The sequence below is a fragment of the Ammospiza nelsoni genome, chromosome 6, assembly GCF_027579445.1.
Source record: "Ammospiza nelsoni isolate bAmmNel1 chromosome 6, bAmmNel1.pri, whole genome shotgun sequence".
Classification (NCBI taxonomy): domain Eukaryota; kingdom Metazoa; phylum Chordata; class Aves; order Passeriformes; family Passerellidae; genus Ammospiza; species Ammospiza nelsoni.
In genome coordinates this window covers 29,836,038-29,855,902 of record NC_080638.1, presented here as the reverse complement: position 1 = coordinate 29,855,902, position 19,865 = coordinate 29,836,038, and the positions used below count along the sequence as shown (strand labels likewise).

The following is a 19,865-nucleotide window of genomic DNA, read 5'->3' as shown; positions in this document are numbered from 1 at the left end:
TTCCTGAAGGAGTGGTATTTACATGTATGGCAACAACGAGATGTCATACCACTTCTCAAATGAATATTTTACTCTTCATTCTTTTTCACTGGCTCTGGATGTTTTTCAGCATTTGCTGTAGAAGTGTTCTCTGCATAAATTTGTGGGATAGAGAATGGGTGGTTTAAGACTACAGAATATTCCCATGGCCTCTATATCCCTCCCATGGTATTTTTCTCTGTCTAAGGCTGTTTAAAACCTTAATCTGCCTTGGACCAAAAAAGCTTTCAGTGTGGAGATGCATCTAGATGCTATATTAAAACCAGTTAATTTCCAGCTATTTGAAACTCACTGATAAAGCAGGCTGCTAAAATATTGCTAAAATTTTCTTCTTAAACTGCAGTAGCTGAGACTTCAAGATCTGCATGGGATATTTTTAAATGTTGGTCTTACACAGAGTTGAGACACTACAGTGGTGAAAAAACAACTTTAAGATAATCAGGTGAACACTAGGTAGATATCTCCCTAGAGTGAGTTACATTTTAACCATGAAAGGATGGCCTAAGGCAGCAAATGAATGGGTCAGGAAGATGGAAACTGAAATTTTATTAGTCTCTTTCAATTGTGTTTTCATCTCTCCTGATTTTTTTGTGGTTATCAATTTTATATTTTTGGAAGCTCCTTCTACAGTTCAGTGATTGTAACTAGCAATGCAGTGTACAGACACTGAAAACTGTCCTCTTCAGGGTCAGTCACAGAGAAAAATAATTTGTTATTACTGGCAGACTAAGCCTGCAGCCAATGTTGTGTGCAAAAAGTACGTCTGAATTTGGTCCTAATTTTCCCTAGTATAGTACTTCATGTTGATGTATATGTCATGCATTAAACTGCTGGTCTCATAACCCTATTTTAATGGTGACTGCAAAGCTAGAAACCTTGGATTTCTTGAGATCTCCTATATGGTGTCTATAAGCATGTTGCAATATTGGGATATTTTTGCATTTTCCTTCATAATTTTTGCAATTTTATTTTAAAAATATGTAACATGATCGATAATTAAATGTCAAAAACAAAGATTTAATCCTCCAAGAACTAGGTGCGCATGGTTCAACCCAGTGTTTTAATGCTTGGTATCTTCTCAGGTTTAGGAAACAATGCTGAAGGGTAATGGTTTGTGCAAAATTTCATTGAGAGTTCAGAGTGCTTTGCAGGCACAATTGTCTGAGTTTCTCGTTCAATCATCTGAATTTCTTCTCTCCCGGCTCCTACCCTTTAACAGCTGGTCTGACCTGGTTGTCCAGACTCTCACCAAAAGAAGGAAGAGATGGTGTCCACCCCAGAGGGCATAAAATCTGGATCTAAAATAGGTGAGTTACTTTTCCCCAGGTGACTACAGAGGAAGTATGGGAAATTGTGTTACACGAGGACCTAGCTTTATGGCCATCTGAGATCATGAGGTGAATCAGTCTCTTCATGTATGAGAGAAGTCCCACAGCTGAATCTGTGCACCATCGCCATCACAGTTCTTCAAGGTTGAGTATTTTTACCTTAGTTTGAAATTAATTTCTGATAATGTAAATTCCTGTGAAATTGACTGGAAGATTAATGTACCAAAAGACTTGTTTGGTCCAGCAAAGACCAAACAAGTGCCTCTGTTTTCAAAAGATGCATTGCCAGAGAAGACAGCATAGAACCAAGGTTGGGTTTTGCCATGGAGCATAGGTTTTTTAACTGTAGATTAAAAATGAGAACTGCTGAAAATAATTTTTAAAATATGACTTAAAACACATGGGCATGGGTTTATGCATGGAAGCTAGAGGGGGTAGGAAGGAGATAAATATGTAGATTGAAGGCAGATGTAGATTTCTGAGTTGCATCTAAATGAGCTAAAACCTGTTAGCCTGTTTAAAATGTAGTCTTGGTCCCCTGTTCCAGCTGCAGTCATCTTCATTTTTTACCTTTGGATCTGCCAGCCAAATGGACCTGTCCTGTAGCTATGTGGCCTCTAGGTCATCTGATGGGAGTGCAGGGAATGTGTGTGGCCAGGCCTTGGGTGAAAAGGACATTTGGTAGCACGTGCCTGTGTTAGATAAGGTGTACACTGCACTTGTGCTCCTCACCTTGGTGGACTGGTGAGTTGGACTGATTGTTGGAGGCTACATCATGGCTGTAGTACTGGGTAAACACACAGCTGCTTGTAGCTGTGGACAGGATGGTAACATTGCATCTTCACTGAGAGTTTTCAGGGTTACACAGCAAAAGAAAAGCATGAGACCTATTAAAGAACAGAAGCTTGGCTGTCATTTCAAGGTGACAAGTGACCTCCCAGCTAGGCTGTATCTCCAAATGTTGTTGCTAGACTTTTGATTAATGGTACTGTACTTGTACTATGCAGTTTGGAAACTCAACGTATCAGACACGCAAAAGCAATAAAGACTTAACCTGTTCAAGAGGGAGAGACAATAGAAATACTTCTGGGTTTTCCTGATCATTCAAAAAACTGAATAGTTGAGCATCTAGGAGGAGAGATATTTTATGTTCTGAAAGGGTGAAGAGGATCAGCTGATTATAACAAGGTGAATGGAACTGTTTTTTTAGCTTATCTTGTTAAATTATAGCTCACAACCACATGAACTGATCTGTAAGCCTTTTCTAAATATGTTCTACCTGTCATAAAGGGTATTATTTGTTTGGACATGTGATTTAAAGAAGCAAAACTTAGCATAAAATCTCAAAGTCTCTGCAAATACAAATGTTTAAGTCAAAACAAGATGGCTCAATGGAGTAGCAAGGACTTTCTTTCTCCATCTTTCAATACTTACACTTTCCCATATGATATTGACATCAGCTGCTGAGCTAAATCTGAAAAAGGCTTCTGGGAGGGAGGGCAATGAGAGACAGAGACAGGCAGTATCAGAGTTAGATACTGAGTTATTAGTATGCTGATACTGTTAGATACTGAGTTATTATTATTGTTAGATACAGAGTTATTAGTGTTCTGTGAATACTAATAAAAGTACACCTCAGGATATTTCCCACAATTATGTATTTGAATGAAACATGAAGTCTCTTTACCTCTGCCCAATCTCCTTCAAAACTGGAGTTCTGTTAATATTTTAATAAAAGAATTTCCTGGGAAAAATATAAAAATAAAAAAAGGAAGAAAGACTGAGTTTCAAACAACAATTTTGCAGAAGGTACATTGTGAACTTGTAAATATTTGTACTGAAAATATGTGCTGAGTTGCATTAGCAGACCATGCTCAAACAGCAGTTACAGATACTTCATTGTCAAAATGTAAGGATGAGTTCCATGAAGCTCCACAGAGGATTGCTATAGGTCTCATAGTACTCATTAATGGGTTGGATGATGACACAAAAAGAATCATTATTAAATTTGCAGATAATTTCAAGCAGCAAGAGACTACAAGTATTGTAGAGGAGATGATTAAAATACAGTGATCTTGATAAATTGCAGGTATGATCTGAAAAGTGTGGGTAGAATTCAGGATGAATAAGAGCTACATTTAGACAGGAGCAAGAAACTGCAGAAACACAGAACAGCAAGAAACTCTTCTCAAAGAAATTCTGTGGGAAAATATTTAGCAGGCTTCCTAGAAACAGAATTGAACAGAATGAAATAATGCTGAGCTAGTGCAAAACAGGAGAATCCTGCCCTGGGCTGTCTTTGCAGGTGCAGACTGCTCTGCTCAGCACTGGTGAGGCTGGTGTGTACAGCAAAAGTGAGGTACACTTTTGCTGTACACACCAGCAAAAGTGGTGTGTACAATTGTGGACACAACATAAATGTGAAGCAGCTGGAGGCAGTCCAGAGGACAGTGATCAGAATGGTAAGGCATTGAATAAACAGGCTGTAAGGAAAGAAAAGTTATCATGTCTAATCTGAAAAAATGGGTAAAAGACTTTAAATGTGAAATTCTGCTCTTAAGAGAACAGTAGTAATCTGCTTTCTACATCTAAAATGGAGGACAAGAAATAAAGGACTCCTGTTTTAACACAAGATTCATCTTCAATATTGGGATGAAACTTTGTACAGATAATATTTCACTAAATAGTAGAATAAATATGGCATCTCCAGCCCGGAATATCTGTAAGAACTTGTAAATTTAGGTATAGTTGAGCATATCCTGAGCAGTGAGCCAGACTCAGTGATTTTTAGTCCCCTCCTAAGCTACAAATTTACAAGAAGCAGACCCCCACCCTCTACTGAATAATTTACACATTTAGTTAAAATTAACTATACTATTCTGAATGTGCATCACTGCAATCAGCTTCTGAGGAATTTAGCCTTCAGTCTCTAAGAATGTAAGCAGGAACAAGTTGAAAATTTTAGAATTTGTAACTTGTCAAAATTTGGGCAGATTTTCATAAGATAGCATACCCTTGTCACCAAGGCCCATCTCCCTGGTACATTTTTAACAATAGTCTCAAAACATGGGCATATTCAGTTATAAAAATATATTTAACATGGGCAAAAGCCTTTTTTCATCAGATCTCTTTGCAACTGGTTAAGCTGATTTTGCTGTAACATTAAAAATAAAATTTAAAAAAATCCAGACTTTTGCTGATTCATATAGTGAAACATTGTGGCCCAAGTGGTTGCAGATGGAAGAGTCTCAACCATGCCTGCCACAGGTACTTACTTGAAAGAAGACTTGAAGCTTCACTGTCTCATTATCATTAGTAAAGCACTTTGAGATGTGACATGATGTGTATTACATATTTTAAAGCTTTGTGGAGTTGTTAACGGCAATGCAGATTTAAAGCAGCTTCTTGGATAATTAAGGAAAAAAATAATTAAACTCATGGGTTTTTTTAAAAATAAGCCCTATGCATGATTTTGAATTATGCATTGTGCAAGTGTTTTGTTCTCACATTCTAGTTTAACAGAGCAGACCAGTTTGAAATGTGTTTGAATTTAATTGGGCTGTATTAATCTCTTTACTGTCATAGTTTAACAGGCTGAGCATTGAAGTAAAGACTGCATTTCAAGCAGAGAGCTGCTGATGGAGTTGTTCTGGCTGGAGAGGGGGAAGATGAGACCAGAACTGAGCTCTGGGATCCATCTCATATTTCACACTGCTGAGATCTGAAAAATGGCATCTGGGTTCCTGGCTTTGTAGAGAAGGGAGATTCACAAACCTAGGAAAGGATGACAGCGCTCCAGTGAGACGAAGCCTCTTATGTTCTTCTTCTGCCCAGCAGAGAGAAAGATTCTTCTTGTTACAGATATAAGCATCTGAGGTTATGCTCCAGCTTTGAATCTCTGAGTCTTTTCCCACTGTCCCTACTGTGAGCCTAGAAAAACCAGGTTTCCTAGACTGTTATCTGTTTTTTGAGCCCTTCTTCCACCCATTCATTTTAGTGAATGCTGTACAGCTGATCTTGACTCAGTCAGATCTCTTCCCTGTGCTGTACCTTCTCAGCAGTAGACAAGCTAGGACAATAATTGAAAATTATTATAAATATAATAAAGACATGTTAATTGTCACTTGAATTTGAAGATGAGCTTAAGGACTTTTCTCATGCAAAATGTAGAAATATTTGACTGCTTAGGTTTAACTGATGTTAATAGGAAAAAAATAAAAATAAACAAAATGAAGTAAGTGAATATTCGCCAAAAGCATGTCAAATGTTGAACTTCCCTGCCAAAACCAGAATGTGCAGTGTGATGTTTAGTTACATAAATTAGCTAAAGAGGGAGAAGTGGTACCATCTGATTTAGATAAATCATCAACACCCTGCACATTTTTTGCAACTATTAGAGAAAAGATTTTATGTATAAAAATGTCTGTGTACATGAAGTGAACATATAAAGATAGATAGATAGATAGATAGATAGATAGATAGATAGATAGATAGATAGATAGATACAGAAACACAGAGACATGTGTTTCAATACTTGAACTGTGTTGGTGGGTACTATAAATCATCCAAGTACAGAAAAGAAACATGGTTCATGGTGATGTTTGTAGTTTCTTCCATATGGGAAATGCTTTTTCAAAACCATGAGATAATATAGTTTCTGCTGTGAAAAATGCATAGTTTAAGAAGACACACATAAATGCTGGTGAGAGAGAGATATCGCATACAAACAATATGATCAGGGATAGGAAAGGCACATACTGCATCTTTCTGGATTTAAGGGTTTTTTTAAACCTATTTCATGCCTTCCTCCACACTTCAGGTTCCTCATTCCCATGTGCAGCAGTTCCCATCACTTCTTACGTAATTAATCAATCATAAAACGTATTTCAAACAGAAAAAAAAAAAGTCCAAAGGAAATTTCTGCAATATCATAGAAGAAAAAAGTCAAGAATGTTATGATGTACTCAAAGTAAGTACTACTTCTGCAGCTTTTCCAGACCAGCGAGTAAAGACCAGCTGGAGAAAACCTGAATTCTATGGGAATTCACACATTTCTGCCACTTAGTGCCATGAGTTTTCATAATGTTTGGCTACCTGACGTGGCAGAAGTTGAGTCTCTGCCACGTTCAGGAAAACTTTACAAGTTCAGATGGAGTGCAGGCAGAAGGCTGTTCTTGACTAAAGGACAGAAAAGAATAAACATTTATAGATACAAAAAACTGATCTCCTGACGAGCTAAAAGATGTGGAGAGATCTTAGCAATTTCTAGATGTTATAGAAGAATCTAAAATCCCCTCCACAGTCCTCTCTAACACAGGAAAGTATGAGACCATGCTAATGTCCATACTCACCAGTGCTCTGACTTGCTCAGATATGAGATTGCCAAGGCAGAAGAGAAAAGCATGTCTCTGCTATGTTTAAGAACCTGGATGTTGAGGGAACAGAGCCCCTCCTCTTTGGATTAGTTGTATTGCTTTTTGTCCATTGTGGGCTTCCAGGTAAAACAATGTGAAGCAAAGCTTCTTAGACAAATCTCTTTTCAATACTTTCAGCAAATAGGGTCTTCTAGACTTTCCTGGGTGGATTTACTGTGAATTTTACTTTTCTACAGTGTTATTTATTGATAAAAATGAACAGAAGAGCTGCTACTAATGTTCTTCTGATGTCTTTAGCTTTATTTAAAAAAATTCTCAGTACTTTTGGTTATGTGATTTTCCTATGCGGGATTCAAGTTCTTCCATGCCTAAAATTCACCACCATGGCTTTTCCCCCCAATGATAACAAGTCACCAAGAAATTTGTTTTAAGTCACTCAAAATTTAAAAAGCATTGGAGCTGGCACAAACTTCACGTTTGCAAAGGCAACTGAAATCCCTTTGCACAAAGAGAAGAATTAAGTGAAGCTCAACAAGGCCAGTACGCACTGCCTCTGAATGATTCCTATTAAGTTGTCTTTGCTCTTTTAGCTTGCATGATCCTTGTAGGTGTAGAAGTATACATTGTGCTTGATACTGTTTAGGTCATGGCTCTGAAACTGCCAGTATACATTACTTGCATTTTTCAGTCTGACATATTCAATTTCTGTGAAACATGTTAACATGGATCAATGGAAACCTCTGTGGGCTGGGATCCCCACAGGAAAATTCTCCCTGTAGAGAAAGCACTCACACTTGTATAAACCTGGCAGATGTGGCATCATCTCCTACACTGTGTTCCCTTCCTTAAAGGGTATGCAGGAGGGACTCAGCCACAGCAAGGCTCCTCACACTTGATTCTCAAAGGATAAAATTTCCTGCAATCTCTGAGATGGAGGTGGAAGGAAGAGATGTCATTCAGCAGACTTAGTGTGTTTTGGTGCTGCATGGCTAAAGTATCATTTTTCTAATTGCTCCCTTTTTCTGCTGAATCCATATGGAACACAGCACACACCATAGAGATTTAGGGGGTTTTAAAGCACACTTCCATAAAGACAGCCTAGGAATCACAGAGGGATACCATGAAACAGTATCTGAGAGCATTGAATGTAGAACACAGTGAAAAAGGGAGCAAGCATCACTTGACCTGCTGTTTATTGGTCACAATAACAGGATGCACAATAACTTTTTTCTTCTGGTAGGTGAAGTAAGGTAAATAAAATTAATGGCATGCCTTGACTTGCTCCTGCTGAAAGCTGGCATGAGTCTGTACAGCCTGTAAACGTCAAAATTTGCTAGTCAAGCTAGCCACCAATTTAATACAGTTAATGTTTACAAAACAAAGGATCTTTTTGTAAAAAAGGCTGAGGAATTCAAGAGTGTCTCTGCAGTCTGATACTCAGAAAAGTAACATAAAATAAGCTAAGGGCTTTGAGCTGAAATTTTTAAAAAAATCTGTAAAAGATGTGCTAAAACCTCTTTAAAAGTACAAAGAAACTGTAACATAATGACTGCCTGAAACAAAATAGGAGAGAAGAATTAATCCACCCGGCAAGGCCTTATTAAGTTTGCTTTAACGAAATCTGTAAAGCCTATTGCTCTGCTCTTCTAATGATGTAGGCTAAGACACAGGAGATAAGAAAAGCCAAGACACTGAAAGCTGTTGTAAAACTAGGTCACTGTTAAATTAAACATTTTATGAAAAATAGAACCTGCCTTGAACAACTCTGAAAACCTCTTTGCTTTTTTCATGCCCTCTGCCAGAGAGAGACACTTACTCCTCCTTATTGCCTTCATGAGAAAAAGCACTGCTTTAGTGACGTTTCAGCACTCACCTCGAGCCAGCAGCTCCATTTTTTCTTGTAATTAACAGCTACTGAATATTTATGAAGTAAGTGCTATGGGGTAACACTTACTCATTCGATCAACAATGCTGTTGGTTTGCAAACTGAAAGGAAAACATTGGCCCTACCTCACAGCACTGCAACCACTGCAGCTGCAGCAGCTTCTGCCTTTCTGAGCTTTTCAAGCACCAGGAGAGGAGGATGCTACTGGCAGAAAGTTAGCGATATCTACTCCTCCTTTTTTCAGATGATCACAGGGGAACATGCTGTGCTGTGACTCTTTGCCATGTAAAGAATCTGCTGGAATACCCTGGAGACTCTCAGTGTTGAGCTGTGAGTAAGAGTTAGCAGAAGCCCTGTGAGCATGTGTAACTCTAGTGTCAGCCACGATATGCAGGGATTCAAAGTTATGCATTCTGAAGCTGATAAAAGGACCTCTTTACAGCAATGAGGATAATACAGCTTTGGGACAGCATTACTGGGCATGAGGGAAGTTTTATACCACTGTAGTCTTCAATAGAATATATAATATTTTATAAAATGTGTGGGTTTGTCATTTAAATCAGTGTCTGGGATAAAGAAAAGCTGAAAAAATACTTTCAATAGGAAATGTTAGGGAAAATGAAAATTCTAGCTCAGGTTCTTCAGTTTTAATGATGTATCATTAAGAACAGGTGGTGTTCCATGCTTGGTGTGGACCATGGTGGTTTCTTCTGGCTTTCAGATCTCATCATATAATACAGAGGAAAGGGAACAATAAAACTCTGCACTCCTGGCCAGAAAAATGCATGACAGTCCCTCCCCACACATTCTTCTCCAGTGCTTACTAAGCATAGCAGTGTTTCAGATGCAAGGTCTTTTTCTGCAAACATTGCTGTATGTGGATAGTTCTCCATCAACTTGAGATGTCCCACTGATCTAAATGGAACTGTTTGTGCATTTCTAATCTTACTCATCAAACTGCTGGACTCCTGCTGGGAAAGAGGCTAAACTGAGAAACGGTTGCTGTGATGAACCAAGTCTGACTACATTGTTTTCAGCATAAGGATCAATGTAAATACAAAGCTGGCTCAGTTTTATCAGATTTTAATTATGTATCATTTATTTTAGTAGTTAATGCATGAAAGTAAAGAATGTTGCTGTGCCATTTTGCTTCATACCATTTATTACTTCAAGGGACCAAAGAATCATTGTTACTTGAGAGAAGCCAATTTGCCTTTCCTTTTATTTGTATATTTTGGTTACACTTTCTTCTGCTAGGCATGATTAAAAAAAGTATAGATGTCACTTTTGCTTTAATGTTCCCATTCAGGTTCCTTTCTCAACATCATGGGCTGCTGGAGTATGGTAGTACTAGGCTGCATATACTTCCAGAAAACATATTGGTAATTTCTTTGAATTATAATGTTAATACATTTCTATCTGTCTTCTACCTTGGAAACAGCCTTTCTATAGAACTTGCCTTGTAGTCTGATATATGCAAGCACTTAGATTTGTTGGCTACTGCATGAACACTCCTTTGAGGGAGCTGTGAGAACAAAGATTGTGTAGACTAGTCTTCAAACAGTTTTTCCTGAACAGACCTCATATAAGACACTGAAATACTTCCCCGTTGATATTACATGTAGTCATACCCCAGCATAACTCAACATAACTAGTGATTTAAAATGCTTTGCTGAGAGAATCTCTAAAAAATTAAATCTTTATTTCATAGGTTGCCATTCTCTCTTTCCTCCCTTTGCCAGACAGCTTTGTGTGGCAAATAATATATAATATGCTTTGTTTAATCCAAAGGGAATGATATTAGTTTAAATTCAAACTTGATATAAAGGGCAATATTTTTTAGATTAATTTTATTTCAAAAAAGTATCCCAAAAATATGCTGTGATGTTTGAGAGCTACATCTTTGAACAAAACAACCAAGATCAAAATGTTTTAACCTGCCACAGAAGCTTTTAAATGCCCACAGCTGAAATCTGAAACAAATCAATTGAACCAACACCCTGTAAAGTCTAGTCAGGGTCAATGAGCTTGTGTGAGGCATAACTGCAGAATTTTGCCACTAAGATGCAATTTTGAGTGTGACAGGGAAATAAATGTATAGTCTGTGTTGATGAAGGGCCTTTTTGAAGAAGCATATAAACTCTGCAAGGTAGAAGCTGGCACTTGCAAGACTAAGGAAGGAGTAGCCAGTAATGGTAAAGATAGACATATGGATCCAGTAAAAATGGAAGGGATGCACAGCTGAACCAGAAATATTTTTTTCTTTTTAATTTAATATTTGAATTACTGCAGCAGTTCAGTGTACCAGATATCACCAGAAATTGTGCTGGGCAGACTACAGCATAGAAAAACAGGACATCCCTGCACATGATATCTTCTGGTGTCAGAGGGCTTATGAAATATAAACCTGGCTGTGGTAAGATCCAGGATGTTAGAAAATTGAGGCAACAGAGACACCACACAAGGGCTTTTAAAGCAGGGTACACGGGTGAGTAAAGGAGCCTTTCCTCTGTGCAGCTGACAGCCTCATTGTGAAGAGTTTCAACAGCAATAATGAGTCTGATGCGTGGGAACCAGACCTTGGAAATTCACAAACTTTGGCACGGAGATGGGCGTGGCTACCTCTTGTCAATGGTCTGCCCTAGCGCATCCCAGCACAGGGCTCTCAGACCTGAGGCTCAGCTTGCCGTAAAGTGGGCTTAACTTGCCATCTAGAGAAAAAGGAACAAAAATCTCATCTATTGGAAAAATCGGTGGATAATAGCCTAAAAAGTATGCGAGCTACTTTGCCCACGAAGTTAATCTGCGGAAATCCATCCTAATCAACAGCAGTGTCTTGCCCACGGGACAGGTCTGTGTAAAAGGGCTGGGTTTCCAAGCTGTTTTGCTGGAGTTATGGTGCCTGTTAAGATCGATGGTGGTGTGCAGAGCCCAGGTGTTATTTAGGGAATCCTGGCTGTTGGAGGAAGCCGACCAAGAGATGAGGCTTCCCCGGTTTCAGATAGAGGACTTTAGCCAAACACTTTCATTGCGCGACTCAACACATAAACAAGCTTCTAAGAGAGATACTAGGCTTGCCTTCGTCTCCATGCCTTTCTTCAGGGCTGCACCGAGTGCCCGAGGAGCGGCCGGGGTGGCGGGACACGGGAGCTGAATTTCCCGCACGCCACCGCCAAAGGGCGGCCGGCTCGGCACCGGGGAAAGAGGCGCCGGGGCCGGGCGGGGGCGGCGCGCCCGGGCGGCCCTCAGCGAGCGCTGCAGCGCCGGGGCCGGGGCCGATCCCGCCCCCGCCCGCCCGGCGCGGGCTTGGTGGAGGGTCGGGGGCGGCAGCGAGGGGCCGGGCCGGGCGGGGCGCGGTGTGCCCGCGGCGCTCTGGTCGCGGCAGATTGGCCCCGGCCGCCGTCCTCGCCGCAGCAGGAGGGGCGCTGAGGAGAACGGGAGGTTTTTGGAAGAGGCGCACAGAGGAGCCCCGGGCTGACCGCCGGCCCCGCCCGCAGGCTCACGCCATGCTGCGGGCGCTTCCCCGTCTCTGAGGAGTGGCGAAGGGGTGTCAGGGGACGGCGGCGACGCGATTGCTAAGGTAATGGAAGTGGGCTGCTCTCTCTCGCCGTCTTTTTCCTGCTTATCCGCATCTGTGTGGCGAGTGGTTGTCACTCGGCTATGCCCTGGCAGCGGGATTCCCGAGTCCCCGGGTGGGAGTCCGCTCCCGGTCGGTAGTAGCGGACAGGTGCAAGGTGTGTGTTCTGCGTGTGTGGTACATGTGTGTCTGTGGTGCCCGGCCGGGGGAAGGCCGTGCCCTGCCCGGGCCGTGCGGACCCCGAGAGCAGCGCGGCTGCGGTCCGCCCTCCCGCGGGGTCCGGAGGAAGGGCGCGGCTCGGGCCCCGGCGCAGGAGGCGCTGTCCGGCTGCGCGGGGTGCCCACGCCCCGCGGTGTCCCGGCAGGTATGAGGGCAGCGCACGGGGAGCCGGAGCTCGGTGCGGACGCAGGACAAGTTGTGGTGCCCAGAAACCGCAGGTCTTTTCGGGGAGGGACGAGGGGGAGCGAGCGCTGGGGCGCAGCTTGAAGGGGGAGCTGATGCCCTGTGGGAAAACTTGGAAACTGTTTCGTTTCGCTAGCGTATTGCAATAATACACTTCCGTCCGCCGACAAAGTGCGTTTGCGTGAAGGCAGATTGGTGTGAGAGTAAAGCTGCCAGGCACTCTCCTCCCAGAATCTTAATCTCCTGTGACACTGAAAGCATCTTCTTAGTCACTAGATGTGATGGCATAAGTATAGGAGTGTGTTGCAGGGCCAGTAAGAACCTTCGAGTGTTTTTTTTTCCTGAGGAAGATGCTGATTTTTGTATAAATAACGGCACGCTGCCGCTTGTACGCTGCAGACGTAATCGCAGCCGGGGCTGTTGCTCCGAGGAGCTGCCCACGCCTGTGGATCTGAGCTTGGCGTCCCGTCTGCACCGCCGCTGCCCTCGCTGGGACGGCCCAGGTGAGTCGGGGGCTTCCTTCAGCGGACCTGTAAGGGACTTGGCAGAACTGCATCGCCTGTGTGCTACATGATGCTTCCCTGAAATCAAAGATATGAGTAATTTGCTCTTGATTGAATTATATTTGCTGGCTGGCAGTATATAGAGATTGGAAAGTAGGAAAATCTGTCTTTGATCAATAAATTCATACTGTAAAACTCACCTTTGTGTTGGTGTGTTGCAGCTGATATTGGTGGTTTCCCATCCCAAAGAAAGCTACTTTTCCTCTTTGTTTCTGAAGGAAACGCTTTGTGAGCTGTTAGTGTGGGATTTATTTTTATTTTTGAATAGAAGTATATTTGATATCGTAAGTTTCCTTTTTTATTTTTAATTTTTTTTTGTAATGCTAGATTTATTCTAATCTTGCAGATCAGAAGAACTCGGAATTGTTTACTGTGGGGTTATGATCTATAATACTTTCTCACCAGCTGATTTGGAACACTTTCACTATACTTCCTTGTAAATCTACTTTTAAAAGAGGTCAGATGTTGAAGAGCAGTTATTGGCTTGGGGGCATATTGTTACAAGCACAGAATAATAGTGTTCATTGCTTGAATATGTGTGTGAAATGCTGAAGAAGCTGTTTAGACTCAGCCAATATTGACTTTATTTTTAGATGAGCCGTTCCTTTTCTAATGACCTGACTGATAGAACAATTGATGACAAACATTCCAATTTCCTTCCTAACTGCCTACAAGTGTGATGGATTAGATAGACGTTCTTTTTTCCATTCTGAACTGTATTAGAGGGAAAAACAGTGATTTGCTACACATCTTACACTGAAGTTTATGGTAGTAGTAGATTGCTGTTCACCTGATTTTTCTGGTTTTTTTTTTTTTTTTCCTTGCTAACCTTCCCTTCTAAGAAAAGTGCAACAGATTGCTGCATAAAGTAATTGTCAATGCTGCTTACCTTGGTTTTCCTCTGATAGTTCCTGTGGTGCAGATAGTACAGATACCTGTTTTAAACAGTGATGCTCGTGGATAAGGTATGTCCTTAAAAGGTGTGTCCTCTTAAAGCAGCAGTTACCTCCTTGCCTGCCACTTATAAGGTGTTTCTTTGTCTAGCATGTAATTCTGGTGGGCACACTGGTACAGCAGAGGTGAGCAGAGCACTTTTCATTCGTAACTCTGCATTTGGAAATGCTTCTGAGGCAGCTGAGAAAAGCTGAGTGTATGGTCAGGAAATGCCTGGCTTTGTTGTCATCCATTCAAGCAGGCAAGAAGGGGAGAAAAGGAGAGGGCAGTCCTGTCCCAGCAGACTGCAGCAAACTAACAGATGGAGGGAAGAGAAGAAGCTAATATATGTGTTGTAGCAGGAAGGGAAAATAGCTGCAGTGTGTTGTTTTAACATGGTGCGTTGGGATGCTGTGTTAGTCTGTGGTGAAACTTGGGGATCTTGCAGTGCCGTGGCTCAGGCTTCCTAACACAAATGCAAGGGCGTTGTGGGGTGATGATTTTTTTCTTTCCTCAATAATGATATGAGTCTTCAGCTTTTCAAGTATGAGGGGTATTTAACAGAGGGGCTTTTGATATCTAAATCAAACACCCCAGTTGTACAATGGCAGCAGAACAAGGGCAAACTGTTCTTTCCATGCCCAATGTTACAAAAGTAGAATTTTGCCCTTATGATGGGTTATTGTATTGTTTGTGCTCGTTACCTGGAGCTTCAGTTTCTGGAAGCACACCTTGGCTCTCTAAAGGAGATATTGTAGGAACAAACAGGTCCACTTCACTGAGCAGCCCTGGGCTATTTCAGGTAACAAATATTGCACTTAATTGCCAGAACTGAAGTGCTCCTATTTCCTCCTGACACTCTCTTTTCAATATCTTCATGGCTGCATTATTATTTATGTCAATTCACACCGTGGCATTATAATTACAAAGAAAACCTGGGTAGAATAAGAAAATGATGTTGATGATTTGGAAGGGTGTTTCTTCAATTCAGACTTTGAAGTGCTGTCCCCAGTGCGGTGTAAGATAGCACTCTGCCTTGTGAAGTTACCAAGCAGCATGGTGGCCCTGTGCTATTACTGAAGGTGTAATAGTACATTTAACCCTGTTCATTTGCAGCTTGGTCTGCATGAGACAAGCTGACCAGAGCTGTGCTGGCCAAGCGCATTTCAGAAACTGTAGGTGGTGATGGTGGTTTTTTCAGAAGCATCTGGTCAGTCACTTTGCTCCTGTGGAGTTACACATCTGACTTCCTCAGGCTACAAAATTTGCTCTTGTCATCTTTGAGCACTTGCATATAGTTGCACATCTTTGTATTCTGAACTGAATTATTATGTTCCTACACCTCTAAATCTATTTTTTTCCTAAAATTTCTGCCTTCATTCTTCATCTTTTAACTTTCTGTCTGGTGATTGTGAAAACAATGCTTGCATTTTGGTGGTGGTGGGATTTATGGGGGTTTAGAGGTGGCTAGAGTACTTTGAAAAATTTGGTGTGTCTTTATATCTTGGAAAAGGTAATAATAGATGCATAGTGGAGAGATCTAAATGGTTTGATTGCAACTTTCCCTCAATATATAGTGGCATTTAAAGTTTATACAGGATGATATTAGTGTTAGTGTATCCATAGTGTTTTCTTAATCTATATAAGTTTTACCATGAAAAGGTATTTCCAAGATTTCAGTTAGTGTTTCCAGCATATTGTGGTGACTGAGGAATGAGCTAATTTCTGTTGTTGTGCTCTATCTATGAAGAGGAGAAAGAAAGAGGAGCTAATTTGTGTTTTTCTTGTTGGTTGTCAAGCTCTAGAAAGATTGTGGAGTCAAGAGAGACTGCTGCTACCCACTTATGTTGCATCAGATCTCATACTATTTTTTAACATCTCTGCAGCGGGTGGCAAAGAATATGGAGAGAAGGAAAAAGAAGAAGAAGATCAAAATTTCAGTGAGCAATAAGGTTCTGACGCTGACATCCCAGTAGCTCTGATTGTCATGCTGGAAACAGCTGTGTATTCCTGGACTCAGCAGCACAGGGGTGGTGGGCACCATGAGGCAGTGAGAAGGAATTAATGCTGCACTTTTGCAGGAATCTTCAGTTACACACACTAAACATTATCCTGATGGTAAAGGACAATATTTCATGTTTTTCATTGTGCTCTTAGGACCTGGCATCAGCAGTGAAATGTTCATGGGGTAGTTAAAGATCCTCATGCTACAGGCCTCCTATGCTGTGAGGATATGTGTTAAGGAAATGATAACTAATGGCTTGAAAGTCAGGGTTTAGATGTCCAATTTATTGCTCTGTGATTTGTTGTGTGAATGTGGGAAGTAATTTAATTTCACTGTGATTTAATTTATCATTTTGTAAAAAAAAATCCTAATTGCTTGTGTCACAGATGAGCAACTAGGTTTAGATTGCATTCACCAGTGTAAAAGCAATCTGGCAGAGACATGTATTAGCTCAACTAAACTAACTGTCTTTAATAGGACTATTTTACTCTAACAGTTGCAGTAGTGAAGTGTATTAGTATTTATAGTGTATCTAACTTACATTGGTATTTGTAGCACTCCAGATATGGCATTATGAAGTTCAGGTTAAATGAACCATAGCACTGGGATTTGTAGGCTTTGCTGAACTGCGTGGATGTGTGGTGTTTGGACTTGAGCTTGCTAATTCAGGAGTGGCTTAAGTGCTTTTTACATTGCAATTACTGAAGTGATTTGTGTGTAATTTGCATCTGAAAAGGCTGTGTGCTGTTATGATAAACAGCAGGGCAGTGAAATCACAGTATATTGCATCATGTCCTTGAAGTAGGTGGGGTACAACCAGTTGTGTTCATTTGCACCAAGGGTATTTCATGGTGCCACATATTTAAGGACACCTGTGCTTTTGGGTAGCAAATTTCCTATTTTATTTGATTGCAAGGGTACTTGCAATTTTCCATCATCTTGAGAATGAACAACCGGCAAGAACTCTCAGCACTTTGGGGCATTTTAAATGAGATTATGTAGTCACTGATCAATGCAGGGCTGGATTGCTTCTGTGAACTTGCATAAGATTGCTTAAGGGAACTTCATTTCAGCAACCTCTATTGGGAACAGGGAGTTTAGGTGGAGTAAATTTGAATTTGGAATCTAACAAGCACTGAGGCCAGTGTTTTGTTTGTTTAGTTTTTTTAAAATTTTATCATTTTCTTACCGGTCTGTATTAGAGCATCCATTATTTTGTGCATCTCCTCCTTCAGTTTTATATTTGAATCAATTTTCTTCAGTTGTTTTCAGCTTACTGGATACAATGTAAAATACAAAGGGCAGCCCCTGCCCCAGAAGTAGCTTACTGAAATTGCAATTAGCATTTCCTAGGGTGTGTAAAGGCAAGGCGCTTTCAGAGATGGTGTATTTGATGGACCAGCTTCAAAGAACAGGAAGCTCTTAGCACACCTTAACTGATCCAGTAGAAGATTTATATTGGAGAATAGATTAGGAGTCTACCCTCAAGCTCTGTATTATCAGTACAGTTACCCATTTTCCACAGGGAATGATTCTGGACAATAAGTTGGCATTGTTGCAAAACAACAAAGTACAGCTTCAGCTTTGTAGCTGCTGCTCCTTGCAGGCTGATAGTGCTGAATAATTACTGCTGTAGTTTGGGATCACCAATTCACATGAAGTTCAAAGTTGATCTATAACTATCTCATTGCATTTCTAAATTTATATAGCCCTGGTACTTGCTTTAGTAAAATATTCAGCATATACTTGCTATCGCATTCTTTGTAGCTATCCTTGGTAACAGCATGTTGGCTCACAGCCTTTCCAAGAGGCCTTGTGCTCACAGCAGTATTATTTTATTGGAAGGGAAATTGATTACTGGTGAACGCTGCATTTTTTTTCTGAATTCTTTGGAAGAGGAGTGGATGTATTGGAAGCAGTTTCTTCTTGCTGTAACATAATTCTGGTCCATTAAAAGTAAATGTAATATGCAAGTGCCCATTTTAACAATTGATTTCGTAAAGGGAAAAAATTGCCTAGTTTACCAGCAATTTGTATGTCAACATTCACTACAATCCATCTCCATTCCATTTTTTCTTCTGGTTATCTTGGGAAGTCAGGACCTAGTCAAAGTCAGATGCCAAAAATTACTTTATATTGACTTCCAACCCTATGTTTCCTGGATGTAACATCCAGATCCAGACAGTATTTTCAGCATTCTAGAATAGCTAAGAATATGTGCAGATTTAGAAATATATAAAATCAAAATGGAGTGTGTGGAAAACTGGGAAATGGGGAGGAAAGTAATTCACTTCTATCAAGAAATGGTGGTCTGCCTCAGTCACTTGGCAGGTGATTATCAAGAAGCAGTCTGATCACCTGCCAAGTGACTGAGGCAGATCACCAGTGGCTGACACAAATGGAACAACTGGAACTCTCCATCCTGAGTGTTGTCTGTTAGTAACAGCATGAGCACTACCACAGGTGTCTCAGATGGAGAGAAAATTGCTCAAGACCATGGAGAGCACCCTTTTGGAGGTGGTATGAGGCCTTGGTGATCCCTAGTTAACAATATTCTGCTTAGACCACTAAACCATTAATATTTACCTTTTTTTTCTTAACGGATGTACGTGATTTGGAACAGCAAGTGATTGGTGAGAAGTACATACAGGCATCTGCGCATTAGATTACTCAGGGGCTGAGTTTAAAGTTGTGTGTATCTGCAGGAAGCCAAGTGACTTGGATTGACTCATGTGAGAGCTAGTTTTGTCTAAAAGATGGCTGTGTTCATACTGCATATTCTTGGCCAGAGGGGTCTCAGACCTCTGGCCCTTAGCTGGTACCTCTGTGGCCTGAAGATGCAGTGATTGTTGTGGATGGTTTTATTTTCAAGCATAATGTTAAAAAAAAGTGAGATTGTCCTGCAGCCCACCAGAAGGATGAGGTTATGCATTGTAGGACTTGGGACATGTTGGGAAGCTGTAGGGTGTTGCAGAACCTATTGGTAGACTGATGCAGACATGGATAAGAGGTAGGAACCCCAGCCTTGTGTGAGATGATCCATGCTGACTCTTGAGAGCAAGTGCTGATGGTGGAGAACTGTGTTCCCAACTGTGCGTCTGCTTAGGTTTGGAGCTCTACAAAAGAGAGCATGGGAGCAAACCAGCAATTAAACACTGTGGGTGATCAGGAGCCCAGAGCTTGCTCCCTGCTCTAGTACTGTGTGGAAATGCAGACATACCTGTAGGATGTTCTGAGGCAAGTTTTCCACAGGTGAAGCACTTAGTTATGGAAGGGCACTGCACCTTTAGGAAATGTCTGTAAGAGCAGTAGAAATGGGAAATCCTAGCTTTCATCAGGATCCCGGTTTCCCTAAAAAGAGGAAAAAGGGGGTGTCCTGGAACTGTGTCCTCTCTTCCTGCTCTCTCAGACTGAGGTAAAAGCATTTTGGCTTGTTCCCTGGCCTAGATGTGTGCCCATCCTTCATCCTGCCAATTGTAGAGTGAGAAAAGTGTTGAGCCCCTGTGCTTCAGCACGGAGCTCCCTCTGAGCTTGTACCTTAGAAAGAGGAGGAATGGGGTCCTTTAGAGCCCTTGAATTCACCCAGTGTGAACAAAACTGCTTTCCCACAAACAAAGAGGAATTTGGCAAAAATTTCAACATTAAGTGCTGCTGCTGGAAGTGTTTATACTTTATTCCATAAAAAAAGCAACAGACTAAGTATTGTTGATAGTACTGCAATGCTCACCACTTGCAGGGAGGGGCAGAAGGTCTGGGAT

General features: G+C 41.1%; 1 protein-coding gene across 3 annotated transcripts in view; it reads left to right on the top strand.

Annotated features, from left to right (window-relative positions):
* Positions 1-11,976: 11,976 nt before the first annotated feature.
* Positions 11,977-19,865, top strand: part of RGS6 (regulator of G protein signaling 6) — a 247,350-nt gene continuing 239,461 nt past the window's right edge. For 2 of the 3 annotated variants that reach the window (XM_059474818.1, XM_059474817.1), the window contains exon 1: positions 11,977-12,207. The gene's annotated coding sequence lies outside the window, so the exon portion shown is untranslated. The remainder of the gene's footprint in view (positions 12,208-19,865) is intronic. The other variant, XM_059474819.1, reaches the window with a different exon arrangement.